Genomic DNA, 18,736 nt, shown 5'->3' on the forward strand with positions numbered 1-18,736 from the left:
TCCAGAGCAAAGAAACTAACCCACCAATTGGCCCAAAAAGCACATTATCTTTGCCCCCTTGAGGAAAAGGAGGGAAGGTTTTATGCCCCGGTCCAAATACAGGGCCAATGTACATTTTTGGCACTGGTGGACACTGGATCCCAAGCCACCCTTCTTTCAAAAAGGGCCTTTGATCAGCTGAATTCGGGAAGGGGGGAGAAATACCAAAGCCCTCTCACCCCTCTTCCTGGACAATTTCAGAACTTCGATGCAAATGAAATTCCTGCCGAGAGGACTGCGGATTTAGACATTAAAATTGGGCGACACAAGGTGAAGCACCCGGTCATAGTTGTGACTCCAGAGGGCACACCATGCTTACTAGGGAATGACATCCTGCGTAGATTGTCTCCCCTCATAGATTGTGTAAATAAGGTCCTCTGGACCAAGACTAACCGACCAATAAAATTAAAACATAGAGTCAGCCATGTTAGTTTAAATGGCACATGCCACATGGTTGAACAAAAACCTGACCAAATTGAATTCGATCTCCAAAACAACCAAATCCCTGACGTGACAGTAATTGCAGTGGGACAACAAACTGGTGAAGGGAAGTCCTCTCAATTTCTGAAAATCAACCTTCCAGTCTCAAGTGGCATTCCACACTGGAAGGAAATACTCTGAAATTCTATACAAATTCACAATCAGAAAATCCCACTCATATAGTCCAACATGATGAGAAATCAGCTCAAAGCTTGGCTGACATTCAGAAAATTGGAGAACAGTTGTTCATCCCTATTCAGTTAAATGAGGGGAAGGACTCTGTTCTCGCACGAGTGTGCGTGAACAACGTTAAAGGATAGTTCCGGGACATTTTTTTTATTGTCCCTACGGTTCGGCCATGTGTTTTTAAGCATAAATCGGTTGATCGTAGAAAACTTTCCTATGGACCTTACCCGACTTTTCGTCCATTAACGCACTCGAAATCAGCTGCCATTTTCTGATAATCCTATCATTTGCCCCCATCGACCTGGCTCACCTGCTTTTGCGGCACTAAATCAAATCCCCCGCCCCTGAGCCTGACATCAGCAGACGCGTACCGCCCATTTCCCAACGCCAAAGCACGTTTCGTGTCAACAATCGCTGCGCCTCAGCTAATGAAGTGTCGCCATGGAAATGGCAGGACGCCTCTTTCCTCAATAAGTATAAACACACCGTTTCACAACACACAGCAGCAGATTTTCGATTCCATTACTCTCTCTGTGTTACTTTGAGTATTCTGTGACTCGTTTCTGTGCTCTGGTCAGCTACCTTCGCCGCTTCTAGGCCTTGTGAACACCTGTACCATCTCTGTAAATTATTTTACTTTCTTTACCACACAATGGCTACAATAATGCCGTATATGTACGAGCCCGAGTACACCGAGGAAGAACTACTGGAAAGGCAAGCACGCGAAAACGATGGGGATTCGGACGGCAGTTGGGAGGACCAGTCAACGGATGAAGAGCCTGGACCATGTCGCATGGACGGCGTCTCCACCTGGTGCACGTGCAATCGGTGCGAGCTAATGCCAACTGAGGAGGAGAACTGCTGCTGCCGTGAAAATTCCGGGTGCTTGGCCTACATTTCGGAAGGCGAGCCAAGTCCGCAATGCATCACCGAGCTGCCAGAGTTCAGGGAAGCCTGCCTCTCACGGACCGTGTTGAGGATGATGATGGTGCTTATGCACGAACTTCGCGGCACTGTTCGTCCGCGTAATCCGAGTAACGAGTAAGTATACTCTGGTTGTGATGTCAGTGATGCCACTACTATTTCATGGTCGTCTCCCACATATAAAATTACATCTACATATCATTCGAAGGCATGTAAATTGGTTCCATATTGTGCATTTTCTAGATAGAATTTTTTTCAAAGCAGAATGACATTTTTTACCTGAATCGACAGTGTTAAGAAAGTTTTGTCATTTTAATACAGTTTGCATCTTTCATTTTCACAGGTGGTACAGGCTGGTGGCCTATCGTTGCTTCACTTGGTGGCTTCACGGGAGGCTCGGACACCGCGTTCGGAGAGTAATACCTGCCTGTGCGGTACTTGCCATTAGACAACATTTCCCCAGCGACAGTGGACAATACCGCGGATTTTCCCTGGATGTGCTGCAACCGGAACTTTACAATGTGTAATGTTTATTATTTATGTTCAATTGAAATTAAGATCTAAAATAAAACCCAACATATATTTTAACAATGGTTGTTTTGATTTTTTAAATGAATCTAGTGTGTCTCCATTGAATAGTCTTCCTGTGCCTCGTCTTGTCACACCACATGTCTCCGGCCAGCATCCTCCCTCACGCTGGCCGCCCACCTTCAATCCACATAACCGTTGAACCCATATGCAGCAGACATACATATGTTATTTTGCGGGTTGGCATCAAGCCTCCCGGCCTTGCCTCCTCCCCCAAAAATACTTACCACACCACTTTGTTCAAGCGTTGGCAATAAAAGGCCGTTGGATTTTATTGATACAAAACATGGTTATAGGTAAATAATCAATATGGTTGATCATAATAAATCATCCTTTTGGGCACCGGGTACAGAGATGACCCCCTCTGGCCCGTGCCGCCTTGCCACCACAGGCCAGCCTGCTGCTGACTAACTGCCTAGGCATCCAGGGTCTCCAGGGTGAACTGCACCCATATATTCTCCTGGGAGGGTGAGGTATTTATAAACTCACCCCCCTGCCTTCCATGTACTAGATCCTGCAGCCTGCCTCTTACATGCAGTTAGATGGCCTCTCCTTGGTGAGGCCCTGCGGCAAACGAGTCTTGTCTGCACGACCACCGCCCCAATCCACCCCCCGCCCTATCAAAGGCAGTTCGCACCGGGGTACTTGCGCTGGCAAGTGGAGCTGTCAGGGAGCGATAAAGGCCAAGAGGTGCCAAAGACCATGTACACTTCAAAGTGGTCTATAGAGCATGGGTTGTTGTTCCCATGTCTACCTCCAGACCCCGTGTCTCCTGCCAAGCATCCCCCCTCAAGCTGGACGGCCCCCTGCAATCCACATAAGTGTGTCTCCATTCACAAGTCTTCCTGTGTCTTGTCTGCACGACCACCGCCCCAATCCACCCCCCGCCCTATCAAAGGCAGTTCGCACCGGGGTACTTGTGCTGGCAAGTGGAGCTGTCAGGGAGCGATAAAGGCCAAGAGGTGCCAAAGACCATGTACACTTCAAAGTGGTCTATAGAGCATGGGTTGTTGTTCCCATGTCTACCTCCAGACCCCGTGTCTCCTGCCAAGCATCCCCCCTCACGCTGGACGCCCCCCTGCAAACCGCATAATGCCACGACATATACACGTCATTCATTCACAAACACACCCCTGTTTCGAATTCTTTATAACCCTCTTCATATTTCTAATGAGAACTTCTTTGCGCTTTGCTAGTCAACCCGTGAAGGTGCTGGTTATCTGCTCTTCGTCTCTGTGAACTTCCGTGACCACTTCGAGGAAACTCGTCAGTTTGCAACCTGTGAACTGCTCCCTGTTCTACGACAAGAAACTACTCTGATCCCTGCATCTAACTGTTTGTTCGTCAAGGTAAGGCCATCTACCATAATCATTTTGCGTCCAATTTCTTTTCGTTCAAGACAGTACATGCAAGGAACTAGTCACATGTTCTGAGTTTAGTCAAATTATTTTTCTATTTTTTTAAAGTTATTCAAATACTTATCCGCATGTGAATAACGTGTATAGTTCCAAGAACCAAAACGAACCTTGCATTGAACCTTTTATGTGTCATTTAATTTTTTAACACATTGGTATTCATATAGAATTGTTGATCTTTACTTTTCAGAACTTTCCACAATGCCTGCCTGTTCCATTGGCGGTTGCCCTTCGAAGACCCATAAAAAATCTGAAGGTACTATAATGCATGTTTTCCCTAAGACAATAGATCAGATAAGAGAATGGGTCCGATATTGCGGATATCCACCGTCTGAGCTTGAAAGTAGAGTCCTAGAAGTCTTTGCCGACAAGAGGGGTGATTGATACCGCATCTGCAGCAGGCACTTTAGCTCAGACATGTACTCCACATCATTGCTAATAAAGAAGAACACACCGCGAGCGAAGCGAAAATTGCTCTCAACCGCTATTCCCACTCTATTCGTCCACATCCCTCCACTGGTGAGTCAAGTTTACGTATTTAGCTCTCGGCCTTGCGGTAGTGTGTAGCATTAGCTAACAATAATTTCCCCATTTATGTATCCACTCAATATGAAGGCGGAAGATTCTCCATCCGTGTCGTTATTGCAGTCATCAGCCACTTCAAGCGCCTATCGGGTAACCTTACTTAGCTATTCTGCCACTGACTTGTTTTAGGCATGTAAATCAATAGTTTTAATTTATCGTGTAATTATTTTACCTAATGGTACACCCTTGTACTCGTCCTCTAGTCTTGTTTTCATGTATAATTATTGTTATCCAAAATAATGCAAGTACTGTCTTTCAGGGAGATGCTGAGGAGTCCAACGCATTGACGACAACCGTTGATGTCACTCAGATGCTCGAGGTACGTTTCCGGACAGTTCCATTGATGGAGATCATCAGATCTTGCATTCTTGTAGCGTGATTGTTACACACAATGTTTCTTTCGTTTTTAGCCATTGATATGTCCTTCTGTCGTCGCCCTCCTATATGTCTTCTTTTTTCAATATTGTGTTCATTACTAATGAAAGTCCTATGTTTCAGGGAGTCGATGGAGCATTAGTCCAAGAAGAAGGGGGAGCATGCAGTTACGGGTCGGCGCAACAGCTTGCAGAAGTGTGCACCGCAGTTACAGCGTCCCTTGATGTTCTTATGCATTTCGAGGTATGGATACTGACAGTTCGATCAAGCGAAATCATATGACGTGATTACATCCGCTATACTTCCTTCTTTATTAACGCAAGTACTATGTTTCAGGGAGATGACGGAGCTTCTTCTACAAGAACATCACCCCTAGTAGTTGATGCAGATCTCTGGGTGGTGACACTTCCAACGATCGAGCAAATCGAATCATATTTAGATATCCATTATTTATTTTAGACAACTGATCATTTGTGCAGGTCTATTTAGATGAGCCGTTGACGCCTGCACAAAGTTTATGTTCTTTTTAACAAAATAGGAAACCATACTAATGCAATTACTGTGTTTCAGGGAGTTACTGAAGCATCATCTTCAATAATATCTTCAATGGAAGTCTATGAGGAGCCCGAGGTATGGATCTTGACAGTTCCATCTAACTAGATCAACAATGCGTGAATAATTGTCGTTTGAATGTTCTACACAAAGCGTTCATTCGTGTTTTGCTATTGAGATGTACGTGGGTATTGGTCCCCAAGTACATTTTGTGTTTTCAATATTATTATACATACTAATGAAAGTTCTATGTTTCAGGGAGTCGATGGAGCGTCAGTGCGTGATGGATGTGCTTATCATGAAAATATAGTCGTTGCAGCGCAAGAGGAAGTGGAGACATGCACACACGAGTCGGAGCAACAGCGTCCTGATGTTGAAGTTCGAGGCAAGAAAGTTTCAAAGAAAAGAAAGCAAAAGAAGGTTAGTGTCCTGGTCACTATATTATGTTGTTTTTCACTGTTAATAGTTCAATACTGTAAGTTGTGTTTAAACTGAACATCCCTTTTCCAATCTGTCCTCTAGTTGCGAGTGGGTGTACGAACTAGATCTACACAGACAGTGAAGCGAACGAGAGATGTTGCTTGTCAAACCTTTTGGCAGGGACTTGAGACTGGAGATGCATCGTGCCAATGGGAAGAATATGAAGTGATTGACAACGGAGCTATACCACCACCAGCCATTGATAGTGAATGTCCTCCTGGTAGTTCGGATGCAGTCGGAGATCAATTCACAGAATCCACACCCGCAAAAACTAAGACCGCGAGAAAGTTGAAGAAATTGTTTTATTCACCCATCGCCGGAGAAGGAACAGATGTTGCAATGGAAGAGAATGAAGTGGACGACAATGAAACACCATCAATATCACTGAACATAGCGGAAGACGATATCAGAGATTCTACCTTTCATGTGAGTGACATGTCCTCAACGTTACAGGCCGAACCAGCTGGGATGCAGAGTGACAGTATAAGGAAAGAGGCCAAATTCATTGTATTCGATAGTTGTTTGATTGATATTATTATTCGGATGAAATGTGGGCATTCGGTTGGTGGGGAAGTATGTGGGGAGCCATTGATTAATGTGACTCGTGCAATTCGAGGCACTAACCTTAAAATACATGCCACCTGTACAAAATATCATCCTTTCTCATGGTCTGCACAACCCATGCTGGGGCAACTGCCAGCAGGCAATCTACTTTGTGCAGCGGCCGCACTTTTTAGTGGTTCAAGTTTTAAAAAGTTAGAGTCTTTCTTTCAGTTTGTGGGAATCCATTTCATTGCGAAAACTCAGTTCTACAAATACCAAACCGATTATCTATTTCCAGCCATTAGCGAAGCTTGGAGAATGGAAAAAATGTCTATTGATAGTACATTCGCGGGCATACGGTTCAGGCTAGCCGGTGATGGACAGTGCGACAGCCCAGGATTTTCAGCCAAGTACTGCACCTACCACTTTCAGGACATGGAAAGTAAGAAAATTGTGAGTTCGGTGGTCGTGCAGGTGTCACAAAGTACATCCTCAGTGGCCAGGGAGAAAGTTGGCTTTGTAGCATCATTGCAAGAACTACAATCGCGGGGAATGGTGATCGACCTGATAGCCACGGACAGACACGTTTCAATTGCCAAGACAATGAGAGAAGAGTACAAAAATATAAATCACCAATTTGACGTTTGGCATCTTGCAAAAACAATCAATAAAAAAATGTCGGCTGCAGGTAAAAAAAAAGATATGCAAGGTATTTCACAGTGGTCCAAGTCAATCAGCAACCATCTTTGGTGGAGCTCAAAAACATGTGGAGGGTCGTTGGAAATTCTACTGGAAAAATGGCGGTCAGTAATGCTACACTGTAGCAACGTTCACCGCTGGACCACAAACCAACATTTCCACAATTGTGAACATGGCCATTTGTCCACAGAGGAGGCACGGAAGAAGAAGTGGTTGATTCCTTCATCACCCACTCACAAAGCCATTGAAAAGATTGTATTTGATAAAACTATAACAAGAGATTTGAGGGGACTCACGGAATTCTGCCACACAGGAGATTTGGAGGTGTTCCACAATATGTGCCTAAAGTACAGGCCAAAACGATTGCATTTTGGCATGGAGGGCATGATAAATCGGACTCTTCTAGCGGTCTTGGCACATAACCATAATGTTGGCCGTCAACAAAGTAGGATGACCGGAACTTTAGGGACGCTTCGCTACAATAAGGCCTTCACTAAAAGAAGTAAACAATGGGTGATCAAACCAGTGTTTGAGGATATGCAATATGAGTTTATTGAGAGACTTATTGTTGATGTCCTAGATAGGCACATACATGGAGTTGTGAACGAACCTGTGCAGGGGACAACTGCATTGCCACCCAACATTGCCTCTGTTCCATGTCCACCTAAAGCAGAGCTCATTGAGAAATACACATCACGGTTTAAATGATTGTAATTTGATTGTCTGTTCTCTCGAGTCTCCTCATGTCGCAGGCCCATTGAATATGTGTAGCTATGTATTGTGTAAATAAAAGTGATTGCTCAGTGTACATGCAATGTGTCTCTCCACCCTTGTTCATTTGCGCATTAAATTAAACCAAACAGTAATATAAATCATTTTTCAAAAAATATAGAATGTCTCCGTATTTATGGTTTGCTGGGGCTGCAAATGCACGCAGACAAAATGCAAAGATGGAGTGTAAATTTCAAGTCCTGTGAGATGGCCTTACACTGAATGTAGCTAACTAGGAATGTGTGCTCGTTCAAAGTGAAGGTCAGCTGCTTTGATTTTTTGCTCGGGTGCCGGAATGGCCCACGACTCAGTATAAGGTTCTATTGTTATTTGACCTTGACAGGCCGGGACCATCCCGAAAGACTTCTTTTTGGGGGTGTGGGGCAATAACGTAAGAAACGATAATGAATATAATTTCAGAAACGAAAGCCATTTAATGTTCGTTCATTAGAAGAAATAACGTCGGCATAGAAGGAGTGGTATTTCGGGGCTGCCCTACGCACAGACACAATGGAAAATGCAAATATAATGTAAGTAACTCTTTAGATGAGTTTATACCGCAATTTAATTACTATACAGTAGCTTTAAAGACGGGTTAAGTTGTACTTGTTCGTTCTATGTGGCATATTGTTTTGTACCGCGCACTATCTTGAGGTGAACCATCTCCTTTTACGGAAGCACCTCAAAACCTTCCTCTTTGCTTCTGCTTTCTCTCTCCCTCTCCCCTGCTACAACTGGTCCACTGTCTGCGACCTCGGTCCTGGGCCCTTCCACTCTCCACCTGCACTGCCTCCCTGTCAACCCCTGCACTGGGGGACTGTCTCAGTATCCTACAGCCCCCCCTTGACGTATAATACCCAGTTGCACTGTCCTAGCTATGAAATAATTTCCCGACCTAATATATAAAATGAATAATTTTAATAAAGATCTGATGGTGAGACTAATTTCATTTTTTATGTTTTTAAAACAGGTACATCCTTCATTATTGTATGTGTCACGAGAACCAGACACCGGCGGATGGCTTTTACAACCGCCAGTTGCTTCTCCGCGTGAACAACGTTACCACCCTGACCATTTTATGGGACGATCGCCAAGTACAAGTATGCCCTTACGCGGTACTAACGGCTAGATGCAACATACAGACCGTTGTGGTGGCCTAGTGCCTCGTTGTTGGAACAGCCATGCGATTATCAGTGCGACCGAAGAGCTTATTTTATCGTAAACCAACACCCTGTGTACTGCACACGAACATCGCTTGCCTCAAGACGAACTATTTTGGATCGAGAGCAAAGAAAAATGCAAATCGCTGAATATTCTCTAAACATTTGATGTCCAATAAATGTACTTTGCCAAATGTACAATCTTGCCGTTTGCTTTTAAACCACAGTTTCATATTCTGAATTGTGGCGCTGTATTGTGAGATGATCTAAGACCCTGTGTACAGCAAAGGAACATCGCGTGCCTCAAAACGAACTTTTTGGAACGTGAGCAAATAAAAATGCAAATCGCTGAATATTCTCTAAACATTTGATGTCAAATAAATGTACTTTACCAAATTTACAATCTTGCGGTTTGATTTAAAAGTACAGTTTCATATTCCGAATTGTGGCGCGCTGTGTTGTGAGCTGATCTGTGTTGGTTTCCGGGTTCTGTGTGGAGTCGCGTAGAAGACGCCTGGGCGCGTTTGCCTACGCAGCACAGTCACGACACGGACAGAGGCGGGGAATATGAATGTTTTGATAAAGTCTGTTTCAGGGGCGGGGGATTTGATTTAGTGCCGCAAAAGCAGGTGAGCCAGGTCGATGGGGCGAAATGATAGGATTATCAGAAAATGGCGGCTGATTTCGAGTGCGTTAATGGACGAAAAGTCGGGTAAGGTCCATCGGAAAGTTTTCTACGATCAACCGATTTATGCTTAAAAACACATGGCCGAACCATAGGGACAAAAAAAAAAAGTCCCAGAACTATCCTTTAAGAGCTTCACCAGCAAGGCCATGTTCCAAAAACTCCCAAAAGATCCAGCCATTCCCACATTTAAATTGTTAGACAAATAGGAAATGGACCTGGAAACACCCAATTCCAAACATCTCCTGCCTAGCAGGTGCATGCTCAAAATGTCCATAGGTAACAAGAGCATAGTCCATAATTGTTGGGTCGTGCGAGAGGTCCCTGCTGCATTTTATTTAGGCATTGACATTCTCAATCGCTTTGCCATTAGTTTGGACCTAATAAACTTCAAAGCCTGGTCCTCATTAGCGAGTAATCCCATGGACTTTGATGACCCAGAGAAAGCATTTCGGTCAGCTCAACTGCTGCCATATGCAGTTGAAATTCAGATTGGAGAGGAAGTCACCATCCCAGAACTGACCCGACAATTCTCACTGGAAGTAAAAATTAAGAGAGGACAGAAACTGAAAAATCCCGACGCCTATGTTCATCTCAATGCCCATTTCCAACAGCAAGGGTTGGGGTTAAACCCAACACCACTAGTCAATACAGAACACAACACCATTCCAATAGAGGTGGATAACAGCGACCTTAGGAGTATCACTCTGGGCGCAGGCACCATTATTGGAATGGCGGTTGATGACCGACATTTTTCCATAGATTTAGGTAACAAACTGGTAGGACCAATCCCCAATTACTGTTTTGACAGTGATGGCGACAATGACAACGCCAGACAGGATCTTCACCTGGCATGGGGGGAATTTCCTGGTCTACTCTTCCTGCCCTTATGGTAAGGAAGATGTGACCTGTGACTTCAGGAGGGATGAGGTGATCTTTCAAGTCCACCAGGACTGCCTTCCCCACCTGAAGCCATCAGTCCAAGTCAGTACTTTGACCAGGGACTTCTCTGCCCAGCTGGAGAAGGCAGCTGAGATAGCCAAACTAGAAGTCTTTCCGGACTTCCAGCAGATGGTTGAAGAGAGAGTCAATCTAGCTGATGCCTGTAAAACTCTGGAGCAAAAGCAAAAATTGTAACAAGTTTTCTTAGATTGTCAAGATCTCTTTGCGGTGGACTCATATGACTGGTCGCACCGACATCCACACAACAACAATTCCCACAGACCCTGGCATGACTCCAGTGTTTGTGAAGCAATATCGCTTGCCTCTCGTATGAATGGAGTCCCTTACAGAAAATATTAAGAACCTCGAGTCCCGTGGCATAATTCGTCCAGTCCACAGCACCTTAAATAATCCGGTGCTGGGGATTTTGAAACCAAACGGCCAGTGGACACTCTGTGCTGACCTAAAGGAGCTCAACAAATGGGTCCATACTTCCCGATGGCCTCTTCCCTACATTGACCAAGGGCTGGCCCAGATCCAGGGGTCAAAGGTATACACTGCCATTGACCTGACCAATGGGTACTGGACTGTACCTGTCAGTCGGGAGGACCAATACAAGCTGGCCTTTACCTTTGGGGGGCAGCAGTACACTTGGACCCAGACTCCCTTCGGATACATCAACTCCGGCAATTAATTTAACATCTTTCTGCATAAGGCCATGCCCGACTTGGATGAAAGAAGTAACCTGGCCTATGTAGATGATGTTCTGATCAAAAGCTCAGCTGTGGAGGAACACATAGCGGAGATCCGTTATGTTCTAACACAGTTGAGGGCTGCCGGAGCAAAACTCTCTTTCCAAAAGGCACAGTGGTGCAGGACCCGTGTCAATTTCTTGGGGCATGAGATAAACCTGAGGGTCTCTGGCCACAGGAAAAGAAAGTAGAAGCGCTCCAGAAAATAAAAGACCCCACAACTCTGCTGGAACTAAGGAGCCTCCTTGGACTGACTAATTACAGCAGAAAGTTCATTGAGGATTATGCAGAGATCACGAGACCCCTGATCCATCTGCTGAAGGGGGGGTTAAGTGGGAGGGGGGTCCAGAACAAGCCGAGGCAGTAAGACAACTCAAAAGAAGCCTCTCACAAGCGCCTTGCCTAGCTTACCCTGTCAAAAACAAAGAGTTCTTCTTGGAGAGAGGGTTCTCAAATACGTGCTTGACAGTATTATGTGAAAAGCATGACAAGGTCAAGAAAGAAATCTCCTATGCGAGTAAGACTTTATCCTCTGTGGAGGAAACATTCAACGATTCTGAGAAGGCACTCCTGGCAACGGTGTGGTCATTGAAGAATTACCGCCCGTTTATCCAGGGGGAACACATCATAGTGGAGACTCCACACCAGCCTCTGTAATATCTTCAAAGTGACAGAATCCTGGCCGGAAATGTGAGTAATTCCCGAATTACTTCCTGGATTCTGTCAATGCAAAGATTTCTTGTGGAGGTCAGATATGGCCAAAACAAGAAGAGTCAGATTTTCAAGTCGATTTTATAAGGCCCGTGATTCGCTCCTCTAGGGGGAACAAGTACATGTTGACCATAACATGCTTGTTTACTAAATGGGTGGAATGTCTCCCGGCCCCAAATTGCAAGGCAGAAACAGCAGCTGCCCTGATGATCAATCACATATTGTCGCATTTTGGACTACCTCAAAGGATTGAGTCAGACCGATGTAGCCACTTCACTAGCGAAGTGATGACAAAGATGTGGGAGATACTTGGGGTCAAAAAGGAAACTACACATTGCCTACCGGAAGTCCTCTAGTGGTGGAGTTAAGAGGTACAATAAAACTATTGTGAGCATATTAAAAAGGTTTGTGGCAGATTCTGGGCCAAGTTGGGACATTCGATTACCCCTTGTCCTGATGGCCATCAGATCTACCCCTTCTTCTGCAACAAAAATGTCTCCATTTGAGCTGATGACTGGACGAAGGATGGTGCTACCTCAGCATCTGCTCTACAGAACCCAAGAGCAGACCTTGATAAATGCCTCCACAACTCATGAGTATGTCGAGAATCTGAGAAAACACCTTCAACATGCTTTTGCCTACGCTCAGCAGAATCTAGAAAGATCTGCAGACAGTATGAAGACCCACTATGACCTGAAGACAACTAAAAAGGAATATCAAGTAGGAGACCGGGTCTACTTGTACAATTTCCAAAGGAACCAAGCCAAAAAGCGCAAATTCCTCCCAACTTGGCGGGGTCCTTTTGAAATTGTGGAGGGAATCTCACCAGTCGCCTACAGAATCTGCATCCCCAAGGGCAGTTTGACAGAAGGGGAAGACAAGTGGGTCCACATAAACCAACTAAAAAGTTGCCACCCCAGGCATACTTTGCGGCAGATAGAAGGGCTTACCAGAAACCCAGATGGGGAAATTCCGGACGCCTAGAGAATTTAGAATATCTTGATTGATTACACCTAAGAAAATGAGTAAAGGATCACTGAAGACTAGATGGGGAATATTGCCAATTGTTAAAGAATGCAAGTGTCTTTCCCACTGCTGACATCCCCCGAAGATGTGTGGACACAGTATTGGTAACATTTCCATAACAATGCTATGTTCTATTTTCTAGCATTGAATTAAGAATTGTCCCATGAATCACCAAGGAGGACCACTCCGGGTCCCGAAGGAAAGACCCAAGGAGCCGGAGTATCGCTCTATACTCCCAACCAGAACCAGCAAGGAGAGCGTGTCGCCTCAATCACTGACGGGAGAAGCAACTGAATTCTCCACACAGACAGAAAAGAATATCCCAATCTCCCGATTCCTCCTCAACTGGAAGTCAAAGCCAAGTTGGGAGGGGGGGATCTGTGGGATGTATTGACCCACTCCGCTATCTTATGCGGCATCACTCTGCTACCTGTGGCGCAAGAAACAGCAACAACGGCGGCAGAACTCTGGTGTGGGCCAAACACCTAAAAAAAAATGTGATTTAAACGCGCAAAAAGATGGATGCACAACCTGCCACCCCTGGTTCATGTGTGGTGGAATAGAGCACACACTGCAGGAAATGTGCCAGTGGGCTCCATGACCAGCAAACTGAGTGCAGAGAGAGAAGCAGCACTTTTCAAATGAAATTCCAAAATGTGCCTACAAATGACATTTGCTTTGTTGTTAAAAAACTTCACAATGCCTATAACACAACACTTCTCAACATTCAAAATCTTGCTTGACACTACAATTCATGTAATCTAATGAAGCATGGCAAATATATGAAGTCCTAAAGTGTAAAGAGTAAAACATTTCCTCAGACAAACTGGATTGCCTGTAAACTAACAGCCCCTGTCAACCTGTGAATGACAGATGTCAGGTGTTAGGAAAGATTTCTTAATTGTGGGTAATTTTCCTTCCATGTGGCAACCCCTAAACTTTTTGCTGTGTTTTCACCAGGATCTAGACTTTGCCAGAGAAGTGCAGCCTTCTGCTGCACTCCTCTGGGCTTTCGCTCCATTCTTACGGGGAAACTGACATGCCCTTAAGACAGTCAGTACCGGGAAACATTGTTTTCCGTACTTTCTTTATCATGTTGCAGCTCCCGCGCAACATGACACAAGAGGGCACTGTAAGCTAAGTTACCGCTCTCTTGGGTCTCTAGTCTTCTACAGGCCCTAGATACTCTCTTGGGATTGTTAACGAACGGTGCAAGTGAATCACGGATGGGACTGGTGGCAGCGATCGTTTCTTTGTGTTTTTGAGCTCCTTTTGGCGTTTAAGCGCGTTTCTCGCGCTTAGCCCAAAATGGTGGCCTGGCTCCCAAAATGGCCAGACCACGAGGCTCGTTGTCCTGTCCGCTGACCGTCTGGCCCCCTTCACCTTCCCCAGGTCGAGCCGACCCGGGGCCTTCCTTATTTGGCATGTACTTTCCCGCGAAACACAGATGCTTTCGCGGGCTTTTGTGTGTGCCTCCAGGATGTGGGCTGGGATGTCTGGTCCTAATACACATCCTGGGTGCCAGAGAGTCTAGGGTGGTGTGAATGCCTGGGACCTCCGTGGTCCGTGATAGGTCCACGTATGGTGTGAGTGTTTTGTGAGCAGATCTCTTATTGGGTCCCCTCCGTTTTGGCGCGAAGGGAACCGTGGATAAGAGGGGGCTGTAAACACCACTACCATGTCGATCTCCTGAGTTATCACGAACAAAGGAATACAGGAGCCAAGTATCCTGCAACCACGAGGCTGAACCGAGGAATCGCTGGTGACCCGCTGAAGGACTGCTCCTCTGCACTGCTGTCGCTTGGTGAAACCCTTTCTACCTCTGATCGAACGAGAAGGCCTGTACTGGTACTTCCACCCTTGGAATAGTGGGAACAACTATTCTCGGCATCTTCACCATCTCCTGCACGTAAGCCTTCGGAAGTGTCTCTGGGCCATCCAGTGGACTGACCAGCCTACCCAGGAGTCTTGATCTGTAACCGCCGTCAGGTTGTGTTGTATTACGAGTCCTTGTTACTCTCACACGATTCGTACACTTGGCATTCTGAGGTCTGAAGTGAGTAGTGTATATTTGGCTTAAATAGACACGGCCGCTCCGTTGCCCTGCTGTGGTAACAAACTGTGCGGGTTCACTGCGTTTGGGACGTCCTCAACTCAACTTCTGCTGCTGCGGAATCTACACGACGCCGAGACGTCCCCTGCTCGTATCTGAACCTACCAGCACTGAAACTGATGCGGAGAAGCCTGGGTCTGCCTGCATCGGGGACCGGTGAGTAGCATTGCTAGGAACTGGTCGCCCTCCTGCAGTAGCCCATAGCTTTTCCCCGCTGTGTCTAACAACACTCCTTTCCGTACTCGCGCTCTGCTTCTGCCCACAGTGGAGGCTGCGCTTGAGTCGCAGAGCTCTGTTCATCTTCATTTGTGCACCGAACTAAACTGCCTGACTCCCTCGAAGAGACTCCCCTTTTTGCCCATTGGCACCAGTGTGTGCAGGTACTTTTGAGCACAAGGCTCCACTCTTCGTAGGGCTTGGACTTCATTTTAGTTAGGTGCCTCTGAAGGCGGACTGGGTCTAATTATTATTCGCACTGCCTGTTTTCCTCCCCATCTAGGTGGTCTACACATTTTGTGCATCTAACTCGTTAGACTCGTTTGTATTTGTATATATATTGTTTTGGTTTGGTATGTGTTGGTTTACTTGAGTTTTATTGTGATTTCTCGCTACGGTCAATGTTACAAAGGCCTTGTAATAAATGTGTGTATATTTTTAATATAACACCTGCTTGGAGTAATTTGTAAGTGTCCTTGCTTTGTGTGCTCATTGCGGGCTTTCAGTCACACTCACCCATCTTGAGACCTGGTCTTAACCGCCGCGATCGCTACCCTGATTGGTCTGGCTTGTCCAGAGGTTACCCTGTTCCAAGAAACTAGCTGGCCTTCTGAACCTCTGCCCCTCCAGGACAGAGTTCAGAAATCCGTCTTAACAAATTGGTGTACAGCGGTGGGATACGACTGAAGGTATCCAGTGTTGCGCACGAGCGAAGACATTTCAAGTGATTCCTACCAGGACACGTAGTGAATTGTCGTACTATAGCTTTTAAAAGGCCATAGTCCTATCGTAAAGTATGAAAACAAATACCTTGTTAACTTTAAATGCTTCTAAATCCGAAACATTGAAAAAGAGGTGTGCGGAGAGAGGTGTCTCCTCTCAAGGCACCAAAATGGATGTGATCCAAAGAATCGTGGCGTGGCAAGAAGCGCAGCTTGACGCTATAACTTCTGAGGACAGTGCGGAAGGAGGTGGGGCTGCTCTCACTGGTAGAACCGACGGTTCTGCCGCTGCACTGGTCCACCGTGACCACGAGGAAAGGGCAAATGAGATGTCTAATGTTTCCTCTGCCAGTGTTGATGGGGAGGCCATGCTTGAATTCAAGAAGCAAGAGCTGCTGTTTAGGCAGAAGGAGCTTGATTTCAACATGACCAAACTCAGAATCGAACAGGCCGAAAAACAGAAAGAAAGGGATCACCAGTTGGAACTGGCTAAGCTTCAGGTTGCAAATGGATCCAAGGGTCCTGGACATGGGTCTGGGGCCTCCTCTCATCCACGGTTTCCAAAAGATCTGCTCAGTGTGTATGAGGAAAAGAATGACATTATGGACTGGCTGAATACATTTGAGTATACATGCAAAGTTCAACACGTTGACAATGCTGATAAGATTGCCTGGTTACTCAGCAGACTGCCCCATTCGAAGGGATTGTGTCCTCCGACGTATTCCCTATCTTAGATATCTCTTTCCAGCTTTGCTGGCCTCGGAAATGTTTTCTCTCTAGAGGGCGCTGCGCGTTGACATCCGCCGAGTCGATGTCCCTCGACAGCCGCCGTATCGACGTCGACGTCATCCTGCCTATAAAGGTCGCGCGCAGCGTCCGTTGCTAAGTTCCGTTTTTCCGCGCTTACTCAGTGCCTCGGAATATCGTTGCTCAGTTTCGTAGAGAACTATTCCTATTTCCTCGAGATATTCGATCCATACTCGATGGCTTCCTCGTCTGAACCGACGACCCCTCGGTCCGGCTTTAAAAAATGCCGAGACTGTGGAAAAAAGATGTCGCTGACTGACCCTCACAGAGTCTGTCTGTGGTGATTGGGAGCTGAACACCATTGTTTGGAGTGCGAGGACTGTATGTCCATGACAGCTAAGGCCCTGAAGGAGCGTAGGGGGAAGCTGGAAAAAGGTAAGACTTCTAAAGCTTCTTCTTCCTTGACGAAGTCGAGACATTCATCTCCTCATCACCATTCGCGCTCCAGGTCTTGAAGCGGGCCCCATCACTCCTCGAGATCGAAGCACTCGAAAAGGAGACGCCGAAGATCCCCTTCTTCGTCCTCCTCTTCCTCTGTTTCACCTAAGAGAATCCCTTGCCCCATGAAACATAGTTCCCGGGCTGAATGAGAGGAATTCCGAAAAAAATATGATGAGCGTCTTCGAGAAAGCAGCCTCGACCCCCTCGGAGACTGCCGATAGCGATGCTCTGGTCGAAAGACCCGAAGGTCCAAAACGCCACGAGTCGCAGTACCCGGCGAAGGAAGCTTCTCGAGCGCGTCACGAACCCTCGAGTAAAGCAAAGACCTCGAATCCTTCTTTGAAGGTTCCGTCGACGCCGTCGACGAAGGTTCCGTCGACGCCGAGGTCGGTGTCTTCGACGCCATTGTCGAAGGGACCTTTGACACACGGGTCTGTCGACTCGACGCCATCCTCAACACCGGCGTCGACGCCAAGGAAAGGCACGGTTGCGGCGCACACAGTGGCTATTCCCAGGTCTTCGATGACGATGTCGTCGAGATTGTCGACATCCTCAAGCAGAATTCCAATTCTATCGAGGACCTCGAGGCCTCCGCCTTTGTTTTCGACGCCACGTTCGAAGCCTTCGACGTCGGCGTCGACGACATCGACGTTTTCGAGGCCGATTACAACAAGTTTGGCACCCTCTGCCTTGGAGATGGGTTTCACACCCTTTGTGAGTTCAGACCAATTGAGAACAATGTCCTCAATTATGGAAGAGGGAGAACTATCTGACCAAGAAGAGACATTTAAGTTGCAGGGATCTGCAACCCCAGTTTAAGAGGAGTTATCCTCAGAGGAACACAGATTAAAGGAACTCCATGATTCCTTACATGAGGCAAGTGGTTTAGACACTTCCCCAGAGGTGGAGTTTGCTAGGCCAGACCCAGGGGAGCATGCTGAAACCCCTTATAGAGCCTTAATGGCCAGGATCACAGAATTTTTGGGGTGGTCAACACCTTCACAGGCTTTCCAACAGGATGACCTCACGGATATTCTTGACAAAGGGCCACAGGAGGATCCTGTAGTACCTTTTCATAAAGCTCTTCAAAGGAAAATCATGACGAACTGGGAAACCCCAGATGTCGTCCCGGCAGTAAATAAAAAAACTGTCTACTAAATACAGGGTATCTTCTGCAGACCCGGAGTTTTTGTCCAAACACCCATCCCCAGAAAGTCTGGTGGTACAGGCAGCATCTTCTACTGACATCAAGACTGCTTACCCTACCGTCCCACAGGACAGGGACGATAAAAAATATGATGCTATGGCTAAGAAAGTCTTTTTGGCATGTAGCATGGTGTTAAAATCTATTAATGCTACTTGCACCCTTGCTAGATTTAGCCATACACTTTGGGAGTGTGTTTCTACAGCGGCTGACTGCATCCTGGAGGGAGAAGAAAGGGAGGCATTCCTAAATATCATAAAGGACGGTAAAGACGCTATGTGCGAATTCCTCCAGACGGCATTGATTCGGCTGACAGTATC

Source organism: Ambystoma mexicanum, chromosome 11 (assembly GCF_040938575.1).
Source record: "Ambystoma mexicanum isolate Mex_15411 chromosome 11, UKY_AmexF1_1, whole genome shotgun sequence".
NCBI classification, from domain to species: domain Eukaryota; kingdom Metazoa; phylum Chordata; class Amphibia; order Caudata; family Ambystomatidae; genus Ambystoma; species Ambystoma mexicanum.